This window comes from Leptodactylus fuscus, chromosome 1 (assembly GCF_031893055.1).
Source record: "Leptodactylus fuscus isolate aLepFus1 chromosome 1, aLepFus1.hap2, whole genome shotgun sequence".
Taxonomy (NCBI): domain Eukaryota; kingdom Metazoa; phylum Chordata; class Amphibia; order Anura; family Leptodactylidae; genus Leptodactylus; species Leptodactylus fuscus.
Window position 1 is genome coordinate 97228010 of NC_134265.1, and position 12810 is coordinate 97240819.

Consider the following 12810-nt stretch of genomic DNA (forward strand, 5'->3'; position numbering starts at 1 on the left):
ATATGTGAGACCGCACAAGGCTTTTTTATGTGCGGCCAGACATATTTTTTATTTAGAAGATTTTGGGGAATGTCTGATGGCAAAAGGAAAAATGCAGTTCAAACATTTTGATTTTTTTTTTCCTGCTACAGTGTTCACCATATGAGAAAAATTTTTAATAAGTTTCCAGTTCAGGCATTTTCAGATTCAGGGATATCTAATGTGTTTATTTTTTACTTTGTTTATTTTTAGATCTGATTTGAACTTTTTGATTTTTATTGTTTTTATTTCTATTATTTTAAATTTTTACTATTTTTTTTTTTTAACACCTAGGGGTCTTGAACCCCAGGGGGCTGATCACTAACACAATGTACAATAACGCTTATCCATTGCACTATATCAGGAAATCCATACAGTTCTATTACAGGCTGCCTAGTGTAGCCTGTATTAAAACTGTATTACATACAGGCAATCTGGGGATGGCGATCCAATCCAAAATGCTGGCACCAATATGTGCCATAATAGTACCATGGATGTTGTGAAGGGGTTCATGGATCTTCTAAGATGCAAATGGTAGCAATAGAAGGGATTGAACAAAGTGGCTCATGTTGGATGAAAGCTGTCAACTATATTCACACAACAGGGATAACTGGCTGTGGGGTGACCATTAACAACCATCTCACAGCTGCATTAAAATCAAATGTGGCTATTCACATGACTGTTTACTAGACCATCAACAAATAGGTCATGTCTAAAGATTGGCGAATTGGATCATAACAAGCTGGGTTCATCCCAAATATTCCAAATTGTTCAATTTTAAAACCTAACAAATAATGGATATATGGAGGTGTAAGTTCGGAGGGTATGCATGGCCATGATGATGATGTGTTAGAAGAAAGCAGGGAAGATGATGATGAAGAAATGAAGAGGTTTCATAGTGAAGAATAAATTTGAACTCTGGCCATTTTGAATTTAGCGTCTCTATGAAAGATACCAGGGTTTCCAATGGACCCCTCCATATGCAAAAAATAATTTTCTTCTAGAACAATGCTCAGTAAGTCAATACAGTGGGAAAAAACAATATGAATTATATTAGCTCTCTCAAGAAGTTTGGCCACTGGAGAGATGGCTTTGTCATGTTGGATAGAAGTGTTCTACCTGTTGTAGAGATGTGTCAAGCAGGAAAGAGTATATCCGTTACAAGAGGGGGGGGGACTAAGTATATTTTCCAGAAAAATTGCCAGGGGTGACAATATGGAGTCTGTTGAAGCGACGACTCCACTATATTCATCCTCACTCATAATTATTGTTCCTTTGGGTACAACATATATTTATCACAGATTGGTACAGCAATGTGGGGTAAAATGGATTATTCAGGTAAGAAAAGATTTGCATATTGTGACACCAAGTTAGATATGGACAAACACCTTGGTGGCTTCCTAAAGACATTTTTTGAGGCATGGCTACCATCCAAGAACAGTTGAAGACCAAATACCAGAGCTGCCAGAATACTAAGATGTTAGTTATTACAGTACAAAACAGAAACACAATCGGATGCCCCAGTTATCACCTGCATGGAAACTACATTCATTATTACAATGGATGACCATTTAAAATCAATATTTCTGACCCTCCCTCCCTGCCATCCCATCCTATGCTATAAGCAACCCCTAATTTCAGGAATATCATCATCAGGAGTTTATGGTCCTTTCCAACAACAAGAACATTTCTCTTTAACCAGAATAAGTGTAAAATCTGATCTTACGTGATGACCACCAATACGATAAAGATTGCTAATTTGATTCAGAACTAGAAACTCCCAGGTACCGTTGCCTGCAACCCTCCCTCCAGCCCCCAAGTTGGTCTATTTGTAGGAGGAACATGGCAGAAGCTTAGATTGAGGATGAATTTATTGTCATCTAATCTAGGAGAGGACAGATCTCCCCGTGCTAAAACTGTTCTGTAACTCCGATCACAGCATAGATGACATGAACATTTTGGTATTAAAAGGAAACTTCAAATCTCAGAAAGAAAGTATAAACTCGTGACAACCTTTTACACCCTTACAACAAGGATGAATGCGTCTCATGGAATTATGTAATTTTACATCACTTAAAGAACATGACCTCAGACCTGGTAGGTCCTCACAACCAGGGATCAGATCTCAATTCGAGGACAATAAAACTTTCATACTTCTTATCTAGGACCTGCTCCAATATTTACTGTTTTAGCTTTTTACTTCTCTCCTCATATTAATAGTTCTGATTTCTATCACATGTTTCATTTGCCACTGTGTCATTTTGGATATAAATACATGACTCTTCAGATATTGTGTTATACCATGTCTCATGAAGAGACCTAAGTAAGTCTAGAAAGCTTGATATTTGTCATCATCTTTTCAGTTAAAAGATATCAAATACCGAATAATCACAATGTTTATATTTTATATGATTTCAGGAAAGCGCACAAATACTACTGTGCCAATTTATCTGAATATTCTGATCTGGGGGGGAAAAAAGATCAAAATAATCTGTAGAATTTAAAGAATAGAGAATGGCATTTTAGTAATTGTCCAGAACACAGTAAGAAATGTTCGTTCCAGGCCTCCAGTCCACTAGGAAGCCAAGCTTTGTGAATGCTAAAATATATGCAAACAATAAAACAGCGCTGATTTCTGTGCAGCCTTCAAAGTAAATTATTCTGAGCATGGCCATTTATTATAACACTATCACTAGCAGAATGAAGGAGATGACAGATTAAATGGAAAGGTTATAATAGCAGGCTAGGTGCCATAAATCTGTCACATAGCATAGACACTTTTGTTCCTCATCATTGATATATATGCACAATCTTACAATGCATTGCTAATTTCTCTGACATATTGTAGGTTATGGTTTTATCTTGCCTGGATATTCCTCATTATGGCTTTACCCTATTCAACAATCCAATAACATTTTGTATTTCTGGTGCCATAGAACACTAAAACCTAGGTCTTATTGTTTTTCCACAATCAATAATATGTATTGAAAACTGTGCACATAATGGTTTCTACTATAATGCTGTTGTAACACCATTATTGTTTGAGAGACGTCAAGCTTTCAAGAATTTCTGAAAGAATATTTCAATGTATTTCGTAAGAAATTGCTTTATAGTTTGACTAATTGAGATATTGAATCAATTATTTCACTCATTATTAAAGGTGTATTCCAATCACTAGAGATGGGGGAAACTCTGAAGATTTGTTTCATCCTCTGGTTCTGACTACTTGATCCTCAGGTTTGTTTTGGTTCAAACTTGTTCTGATAGAATTGTAAGTGAAATTATTATACTCTAAGGTCTCTTCAGACCCCAGGGTATAATGGGTGGAGGCCCAGGGGAGGTATAAACAAATTCAACACCTTCCCTAAAATCTTTTGAGCGAAAATAACCCTTTAAAGAGGACCTTTCACACCCTCCATTAATTCCAGTTCTTAGCATCTATTATGTTGCTCCACTCATTCCAGGACAGTTGGAATGTTTTCTCTATCCTCTACTCTTCCTGAGCCACAAGAGCAGTTAGCTTCAGTGCCTGATGCACTACTCAGACTCTGTAATGTGAGAAGAGCAGTGTCAGACAGGGAGATGTGATTCAGAGCTCCATTCAGAGGCAGCCAGTGTCAGAGCTCAGAATCACATCCCTTGCATGTCCATGCCTGACACCGAACTCCTGACAGTACAAAGTTTAAATACCATTTCAGGCACCAAAACTAACAGCGTTGACTGCTCAGGAATGGTGGGGGCTAAAGAAAAAAAATCCAAGTAAGCCAGAATCAGTGAAGGAGCACCTTTTAATTGATGTAAAGAACTGGACTTGTTGGAGTTAATGAGAGGTCCTCTCTAAAGAGAAATAATCAGTGTTTAAAAAAACCCCAAACAACAAAACCTGATATTTTGCTCTCTGAAAAGCACCCACTGTAAACAGCTAACAGTTTTCTATAGAGAGAAAAATCAGTGGGCAAGCAGATAGACAGAGAGTGAGCAGCAAAGAAAGAAAACCCTGCCTCGGATCCTTCTCCTGATTGTAAGGATGTGTGTACACACAGCAAATTTGTTGCAGACATTTTTATGATAGAAAATCTGTTTAATGTGGCTCAGTGTATCTAAATGTTTTATTCTAAATATTTTTTGCAGTATGTGCATGGTTTCTGTAAACCTTGTTCATATGAGTGAAACCAAAGCAGACACTGTTATCCTAATACAGAATATAGCTCAGGGTAGTACAATGAATTAACAAGGTCACTCAACATGTGGACAGATCATTTCTATATGTAAATTATACAATGATGTTCAAAAACAACCACTGGTCTCCCACTAGCCCTGTCATATTAGCTTTAGATTTTATATCAGATTATCACCCATTCAGGGCAGGGGCAGATATGGTTATGGCCCCCTTACTTCCAGTATCTCAGCACGGAGCAGACTTGTTATGTCTCTCTAACAACCCACCAGTAATAGTTAGCCATGATATTCATTGGTTTAGTCATTTACCAGCCATCTAATAGGCAGTAAAAATCTGTTGTTGAGGTTATACGACCCCCTACCTACTGGTGTCATGGGGTGACTAATGCTATACAGTCTCAGAACACTTCTCACTGACAAGTGTGTGATGTGATAATAGCAGTGGTAAAAGGAGATGTTTCTGTAATGAAAAATTCTATTGTAGTAATTCTTTTTGACCACAAGATGCCGCTGTGTTAGGTAAAGGAAAAACCAGGAAGTGACGAGTTCAGGAAGTGGACTGCTGTAGTGGGGGAGAAGAAGCTGGCTGTGAGCAGTGAGAGATCTGAGGGACAATCCATTGCCATCCGCTGCCCTGCAACGCTTGTTTCAGGCCAGGGCCAGCTCTGGAGAAGCCCGAACCTGTTGCTGGTTCCCATGTCAGGAGAGTTGGAGACGATTGCTGTGCAGACGCCGCGGAGCGGATGACAAGAAGGACCAGCCCTTGTGACACCGTGTTCCAGTTGCCTGGAGGCAAAGAAATTCCTGTTTCCTTCGGAAAGTCCATCTGACTGTTCGCCCCCTTGCTAACCCGGGTAAGCGGAGCTCCGATTCACCTTTCATAAGGGTGAATAGTGTATACACGCAGTAAATAGTTTTTTTTTTTTTGGCGCCAAAAACCTAGCATAGACTGGTTCCGGCCATTTTGCTTTAAAGCGAGTTCTATCTAAACGGAGATACAGCACGTGTTGTCCTGCTATTCAAAAGAGACACTATATCCTGGATTATAGTACCAGAAGTACATCATAAGAGGAGTTATTTGTTTCACTAAGACTTGTGCAGCTAAGCACCAACTTCTGATAAAACAAAACCGGTTGCTGAAGTCCTCCCTGCAGGGTTGGGGTAGTGTGTTGAAATGTGGATATTGGGGAGTGGGTAAGTTAAATAGTAAACTGTGATATTGTTAACCCCAGTGTGACACCGCAGGTGATCTTCCTCTGCATACTTACATTGTTTTGTTAGCTTGGTATTAATAGGTAAATTGCAGCTGCTATATATATGTAGCCGCTAGTTAAAGGCATAGTTCACTAGTTCTGACATATTAGGTCACGGTGCAGTGTCACTCAGGGGTCTCAGCCCTCGGCTGAGTGTCTTGTAATTATTGATTTCATCAGGCCTGTTAGCCTGGAGTTCACCCCAAAAGGGTATAGAGTAAAATTTATATTTCTTACTTCGTGTCTGGTGTGGTTGTGCCTGTCCGTGGAACCGCTGTATCCTAAAAGTTCCTGCAAGAGCCCCGGTAGCCAGTCGGCTGCCGTGTCTTTCCCTTCCTCCTCCCCCCTTACACTGGATCCGTGTATATTTCCACGTATATTCACCCCCTGCTGCAGGAAACAAAGAATGATACCTCATGTGCAGAGAGTAGAAGATTATGTTGGTTCCATTAAAGTAATGGATAATTATTGAAGTCAATGTTTGTTACTATCTAAATACATAATAAATCCAGAAATAGAAAATCCTCAAATAACCTCCTGTAAAATGATCATTGTGTTGTACAATATGTAATTAATTTGATATTACTTTTAATAACATCCTCCCATTCTATGTCTTCTGTTGGACACCTGGCAAGAAATGGAATAAATGATACTGAACAATGAAGACTTTGATAGCCTGCCAGGTGACTGCACGGTGCTGTCAGCGGAGGCTGCCACCTGTGTACAATTATCACTGGCAATTTTCAGCCTATAAACTGCAGTGGAATCCATTTAAATGAAAAGCTGTTAAAAGAAGCACGACTGTCACATCAATACTCTGCCTTCCTGGCAACCAATCAAAACCTATTATGGACTAAGTGCTGTGGAAGAATGTGTCTGAATGAACAGCTGATAAAAGGCCAAAGAGGTTCAAAGCAAACCATTACCCCGGAATCACAAGAAAAGTCTCTGAAATGTCTTCAGTATCTGTGAAGCAAGGTCTTATTTTGATAAAACAGTGTTTACATGCTTTTCTGTAGTCATCTGTCATCTTACATGTACAACCAAAACAGTGCAGTCTAAATGCTGCCGTGTGAATGGACCCTGCACATCAGCAAACATAGTAGCTACACATATGTTATATGGATCCAAAGGCAGTCCATGTCTTATTCTTCCTTTGTAGGCAAAAATATCTTTATAAAACAGTATACAATGACACATCCCTCCATTGTTACCTAGTACTTATGGATTATCACCAATATGTATATGTATTTCCTATACCGCATACTATTCTTTACAATTCTAATGTTTACCTTGACTGCTAACAAGTGAGCACCTAAAGGCTTTGGGAATAGTCCCTGGTTCATAACTAAAAAAGTAGTTTCTATAAATATAAGAGCTGAAAAACCATTGAGGATTAGGTTTAATTTTTTTGGTTTCAAAGAGGTTTCTATCTATATAAGACCCTGAAGACTGACAAAAGCCTTGTTCAGATTGACTCTGTACAGATGAATTATCACACAGTATTTTTGTTATAATGTCAACAATGATGATGTCAGCCAGGTGTCCTCATGAATTGTAACACCACCCTCTAGACCAGGGGTGCCCAATACGTCGATCGCGATCCACTGGTAGATCGCAAAGGACGTATGGGTCGATCGCGGGATGCAGGGATCCCCGGTCTCTGCTTGTTCACAGTGCAGGCTGGGCTGAGAGTCATCTATGGACACTGGCAGGCTGGGGCCAGTGTCCAGAGATAACTCTCTGCCTGCGCTGTGAACAAGGAGACAGCGGGGATCCCTGGGCGGCCACAGAACACCGCTGTCTCCTGCTGTCACGATCCGCCTGGCCCCGCCCACATGTCCGGCCCACCCACAAGCCCGCCCCAGTAGATCTTTTTCCTTGATCAGATAATAAAGTAGCTCACACGCTGAAAAAGTGTGAGCACCCCTGCTCTAAATGCTCACCTCTAGATCTGTAGGAAAATAAATAAACCACTTCAGGCACAAGTGAGTAAAAAACAAAATACAGCCTTAACTTAATGTAATCTTTAATGTTATACCTTTTGAAGATCATTTTATCTTCAACTTGCTTAACTGTTCAGAATAACAGTCGTTTTGACCAGGGGTGTCCAAACTTTTGCATGTCACTGTATTAATGTAGTAAACTTGATTCTGGTAATTATGCAGTAAATGTGGTTCTTGAAACTGTATCTATATAGTAAACTTGGTTCTGCTACCATGTCTATGAAGTAAGGTTGATACTTGAAGCGGCGTTAAGACATTGCCATAGACACTGACATATAAAAAAAAGCTGGTAGGGAGTCCGAAAATATAGGTGTTTGAGTGACCCTCTCCTACCCTCATTTTCTCTACAGGGTACACAGCCTGTACTTCCATACACATTAACATTCAGTGAGAGGCAGGAATAGCTCTCAGTACAGACACAAGGGAAATAATGTAACAATACAGGATTTTATAGAAATTATTCAAAATTTGTTAATAAAGTGTATTTGAAAATTTATTAATGACACAAATACTGCCAGAAAAATCAAAAGTTGTCTGGAAGTTTAGCCCCCATAGCAGTGTGTGCCAACCATGGGAGCTCTCACAAGTAAAAGCTTTTACTAGGTGCACTATGCCTGACAGTTTTACCCCCCAGCACAGACCCCAATTGCCTACACAATGATGTCTGTCGTTTTGGTGGGAAGAACAGTGCTGCATACTGTGCTATTCTTTCCATCAAATCTAACATATCTGCTGAACAGAGTGTTATAGTATTAAAATAATTGATTAGAAGCTTGGGAGCTTTTGGCTGGAACTTATTTTTTTAATAGTGGATATTTGGCTTGAAAATTTTCAGTAACACGGATCTTGTTCAACCACCTGCTATATTAATCTAGAGAAAGGTAAAAACAAGCCCCTGAGGCAGGCACAAGGCAACTCATTCCTGATTTTGGAAGAGCTTTCAATATTATTACACACAAGGAAGCCATCCAGGCCCCTTTTAGTATCTTTAACAAGGTTCTATAGTCTCACACTGCTAATGCAGTGAATAAACTCCTTGGTGTAAAAACCCTGTTTACTTGAAATTTTGAGGATACCGTCGTCGTCTGCAAGTGCACCTATTTTCTAACATCAGATTCAGTGGGCAACCTGGGTCTCTGATCAGCAAAGCCTATTCCCTTTGTGGCAGGCTTTGGTGAAAACCTCAACGGTTCCATAAACTCTACCCACCAGAACAGTGTTGGATTATAGATGGCTTGTTTTGCTTGCTATCTATAATCAGCCAGTTTCCTGCAATGTATTTAGAAATTGCTTAAACAGCAATGCCATTACTTGGGAATTGCTGAATTGCACCTCCATCATAGTCTGTACAATCTAGCTATTCATATCAAAACTATTTGCTCTTGTTCAGAACAGGAGATTAACTGCACATGAATTACAATTTTCCTTGAGCCATGTCCAGAGTCGGCATTACAGGTGAGGGGAGGGGCAGAGTGGGCAATTGCCCAGAGCCCCCACACCCATAGGGGCCCCATGCTTTCCCTTCTATTAGGACTAATAATAATAATAAATTTTATTTATATAGCACCAACATATTCCACAACACTGTACAATTTGTAGGGTTCAAATACAGACAGAAAGATGCATTACAAAAAAAGTCATTTCACACAATGGGACTGAGGGCCCTGCTCGCAAGAGCTTACAATCTATGAGGTAGAGGGGGCAGCATTGCTTATACAGTGGTCAAACAATTTTGTAATAGAGGTTACTGCCATTACACAAACATAAAACTTTATGAGCCGTCACTAGTCATGTCCTTTAACTTGTGGATGGAGCTTGGATGTGTAAAGTTAGCCTGAAATGGCATCATGGCATCATATCATGTGGGGAAATGTGGGAGTGGGGACAGAGGAGGGTTCAATTTTGGGGATTCTAATTATGGTACGGAAGGGTTTACATTAGGAATTGTGATAGGCCTGTCTGAAAAGATATGTTTTTAGTTTGCGCTTGAAGCTGTAGAAATTGGGAGTTAATCTGATTGTCCGGGGTAGAGCATTCCGGAGAAGTGGTTCAACTCAGGAGAAGTCTTGTATACGAGCGTGGGAAGTTCTGATAATAGAGGATATAAGTGTTAGGTCATTGAGTGAATGGAGAGCACGGGTTGGGCGGTAGACAGAGATGAGGGAGGAAATGTATGGAGGTGCAGCATTATGGAGAGCCTTGTGGATGAGAGTGATAACCTTATATTTGATTCTATAATGAATAGGCAGCCAATGTAGCAACTGGCACAGACCCGAGGCATCGCTGTAGCGTCTAGACTGATAGATGAGCCTGGCCGCTGCATTCAGAATAGATTGTAGAGAGGAGAGTTTAGCAAGTGGAAGACCGATTAGTAAGGAGTTACAGTAGTTAAGACGAGAATGAATCAGAAAGACAATAAGCCTCTTTAATGAATCTCTGATAGGGAAAGGGCGTATTCTGGAGATGTTTTTTGAGGTGGAGGTGACATGAGCGTGCGGGTGATTCAATATGAGGGGTGAAGGAAAGGTCTGTGTCAAACATGACCCCGAGGCAGGGGGCATGCTGTCTAGGAGTTATAGTAAGGCCTGAGACTGCAATGGATATATCAGGGACAGATCTATTAGATGGTGGAAACAGTAGTAGTTCAGTCTTAGAGAGATAGAGTTTCAGATAGAGTGAGGACATGATATTTGAGACAGCAGAAAGACAGTCACTGGTGTTCTGTCTGAGTGCAGGGGTGATGTCACGGGAAGATGTGTACAATTGGGTGTCATCAGCATAAAGATGGTACCAGAAGCCAAATCTGGTGATGGTTTGTCCAAAGGGGGTTGTGTAGAGAGAGAAGAGCAGGGGGCCTAGGACCGAGCCCTGAGGTACCCCAACAGCAAGGGAAAGAGGGGAAGAAATAGAGCCCGCAAATGATATACTGGAAGTGCGGTCTGAGAGATAAGAGGAGAACCAGGAGAGCGCAGTGTCCTTGAGGCCGACTGAGCGGAGCATAGTGAGGAGGAGTTGATGGTCAACAGTGTCAAAAGCTGCAAAGAGGTCCAGAAAAATAAGAAGAGAGAAGTCACGATTAGATTTATCCGTCAAGAGATCATTGGAGACCTTTGTGAGGGCCGTTTTAGTAGAGTCGGAAACCAGATTGTAAGGGGTCAAGAAGAGAGTTAGCGGATTAAACGAGAATAGACCAGGCGTTCAGATTTTGGAGATGAAGCAGAGGTTAGAGATAGGTCGATAGTTAGCAGCGCAGGACGGGTCCAGGGAGGGTTTTTTCAATAGCGGGGTTATAACAGCATGCTTGAAGGAGGATGGAAAAATTCCAGAAGAGAGAGAGGTTAAATATTTTAGTAAGGTAAGTCATGACAGCAGGCGACAGAGATTGGAGAAGGTGTGAGGGGAAGGGGTCACTACTGCAGGTTGTAGGGCGAGATGAAGAAAGTAGCTGGGATACTTCCTCTTCTGTAACAGGTTCAAAAGATGAGAATGGACAGTCTGATGTGCAGTTGGTGAGGGGATAGTAAGTGTGGGAATCAATGCTACCTGGGGATTGGGCAGTTATTTCCTGATGGATCTTATCAATTTTATCATGGAAATAAGTGGCCAGGTCATCAGCTAGCGCATTTTAGCATAATACACGTGTATAGAATACACGTGTAAACATAACACTCCCATTGACTTAAATGAAATTTTTTACACATGTAAAAAACGCGTCAAAATACGCGCCAAAAAACGTGATGCGTATTTTGATGCATTTTTTTTACACGTGTTAAAAATTTAATTGAAGTCAATGGGAATGTTATTTTTACACGTGTATTCTATACACGTGTATTATGCTAAAATGCGCTTGCGTTAACTCCTTGTGCATGGGCCCTCAGGCCACATGCTCCGGAAAAGACTGCAGTGGAAACGCATTACGTTTTTTCTGCAGCGTTTTTACTGAGATCTACAGTTTTCCTCTGCGGACTTTCTGCACCTATTATACATATACAGAAAATGCCAGCTTTTCCGTAGGTATAAATGACATGCTGCGATTTTGAAAAACAATGTCTGGATGGGATTAGCCAAAATGACATCAACTTTGCAGGTACTGTAAAATACAGCGTTTTTTGATGCGGCATTTCCACTGCGGCCAAAACGCTATGTTTTCGCAACATGCGGCCCCGGCCTTAACGACCTCAAGAACACCCCTGTAAGTACCAGTATTAGGCACTGCAGCACATTGAATTAACAGAATGTGACTGTCGTAAGTAAAATATTTCAACATTTGGGGCCCCACTTTTAATTTTACCCAGGCCCAACTTTGTCTAAAACTGTCCCTGGCTATGTCAATAGTTGCTACTTCCAACCTGCAATTTCTGGAATTTAACAAAGTAGCTTCACAGGGATGGTTCTATCCAAATGTCTATTTTACTGTGCCCTGAACCATTTTTCCTATTGTGGTTGTAGAATGCTTTAATGAGAATCACATTCTAGTAAATGATGGCGATAAAACAGAATTACTGAGTCAATAGATTTTAACTAATTAATGGCGGTAATATTGGAAAAGGTGCTCATCACTATTCATACATCTGAACCAATTCCAGTGCAGTGAAGCAACGTAGTTGTGTGTGGCCAATAATAAATAGCTATCCTGGGAACATCAGGAAAATGCTTACTGCATTTAAAGTAACTCATCTGACAGCTTTAATGCCCTTCACAATTAGTTCAACACATATACAGTCACTGCTAAAAATGAAAACTACTGGGTAGAAAGCAGACATGTAATGGAGACATAGACGATCGAATATGGGCATATTCACTGCACACAAACATGTTTACTGGTCACAGGAATAATGACTTCCATTTGTGTGCACACACCCCTGTAATTACCTTCCCTGCAAGAGTCCCACAAGGACAAGCGCTCTTAGCAGCACGGCATATCAATTTCACTAGCATAATCACATTGTGAAGCTGTGGAAGAAGAGGATCAGGGTTGCTTTTCGACAAGGAATAAGATCCACAAGGTCACACACAGAACTACAATGATATGCAACAGCCTGCTTGTGCCCATCTTAACTCCTTCAGTTTGCAGTGCAAACATTTTATCATTCTCTTGATATTTTACACTGAATATGGTAATGTAAAAATATAAAATACTTACTATGTAAAATAAAGTATAAAAATACAGTAGTTAACGTGAAATCAAAAAAATGCCATCAAACCAATAGTAATAATTAGGACATGTAGGGGCTTTTTTTTTTTTAGAAGAAGAAGAAACCAAATCCATCTCTATCAGATGAAGCAATGAAGAGGTCATTGCATTACATTGCTAAGAAAAGCTGTAGGTTTACTGTAGACAGTTGTAAGTCAGG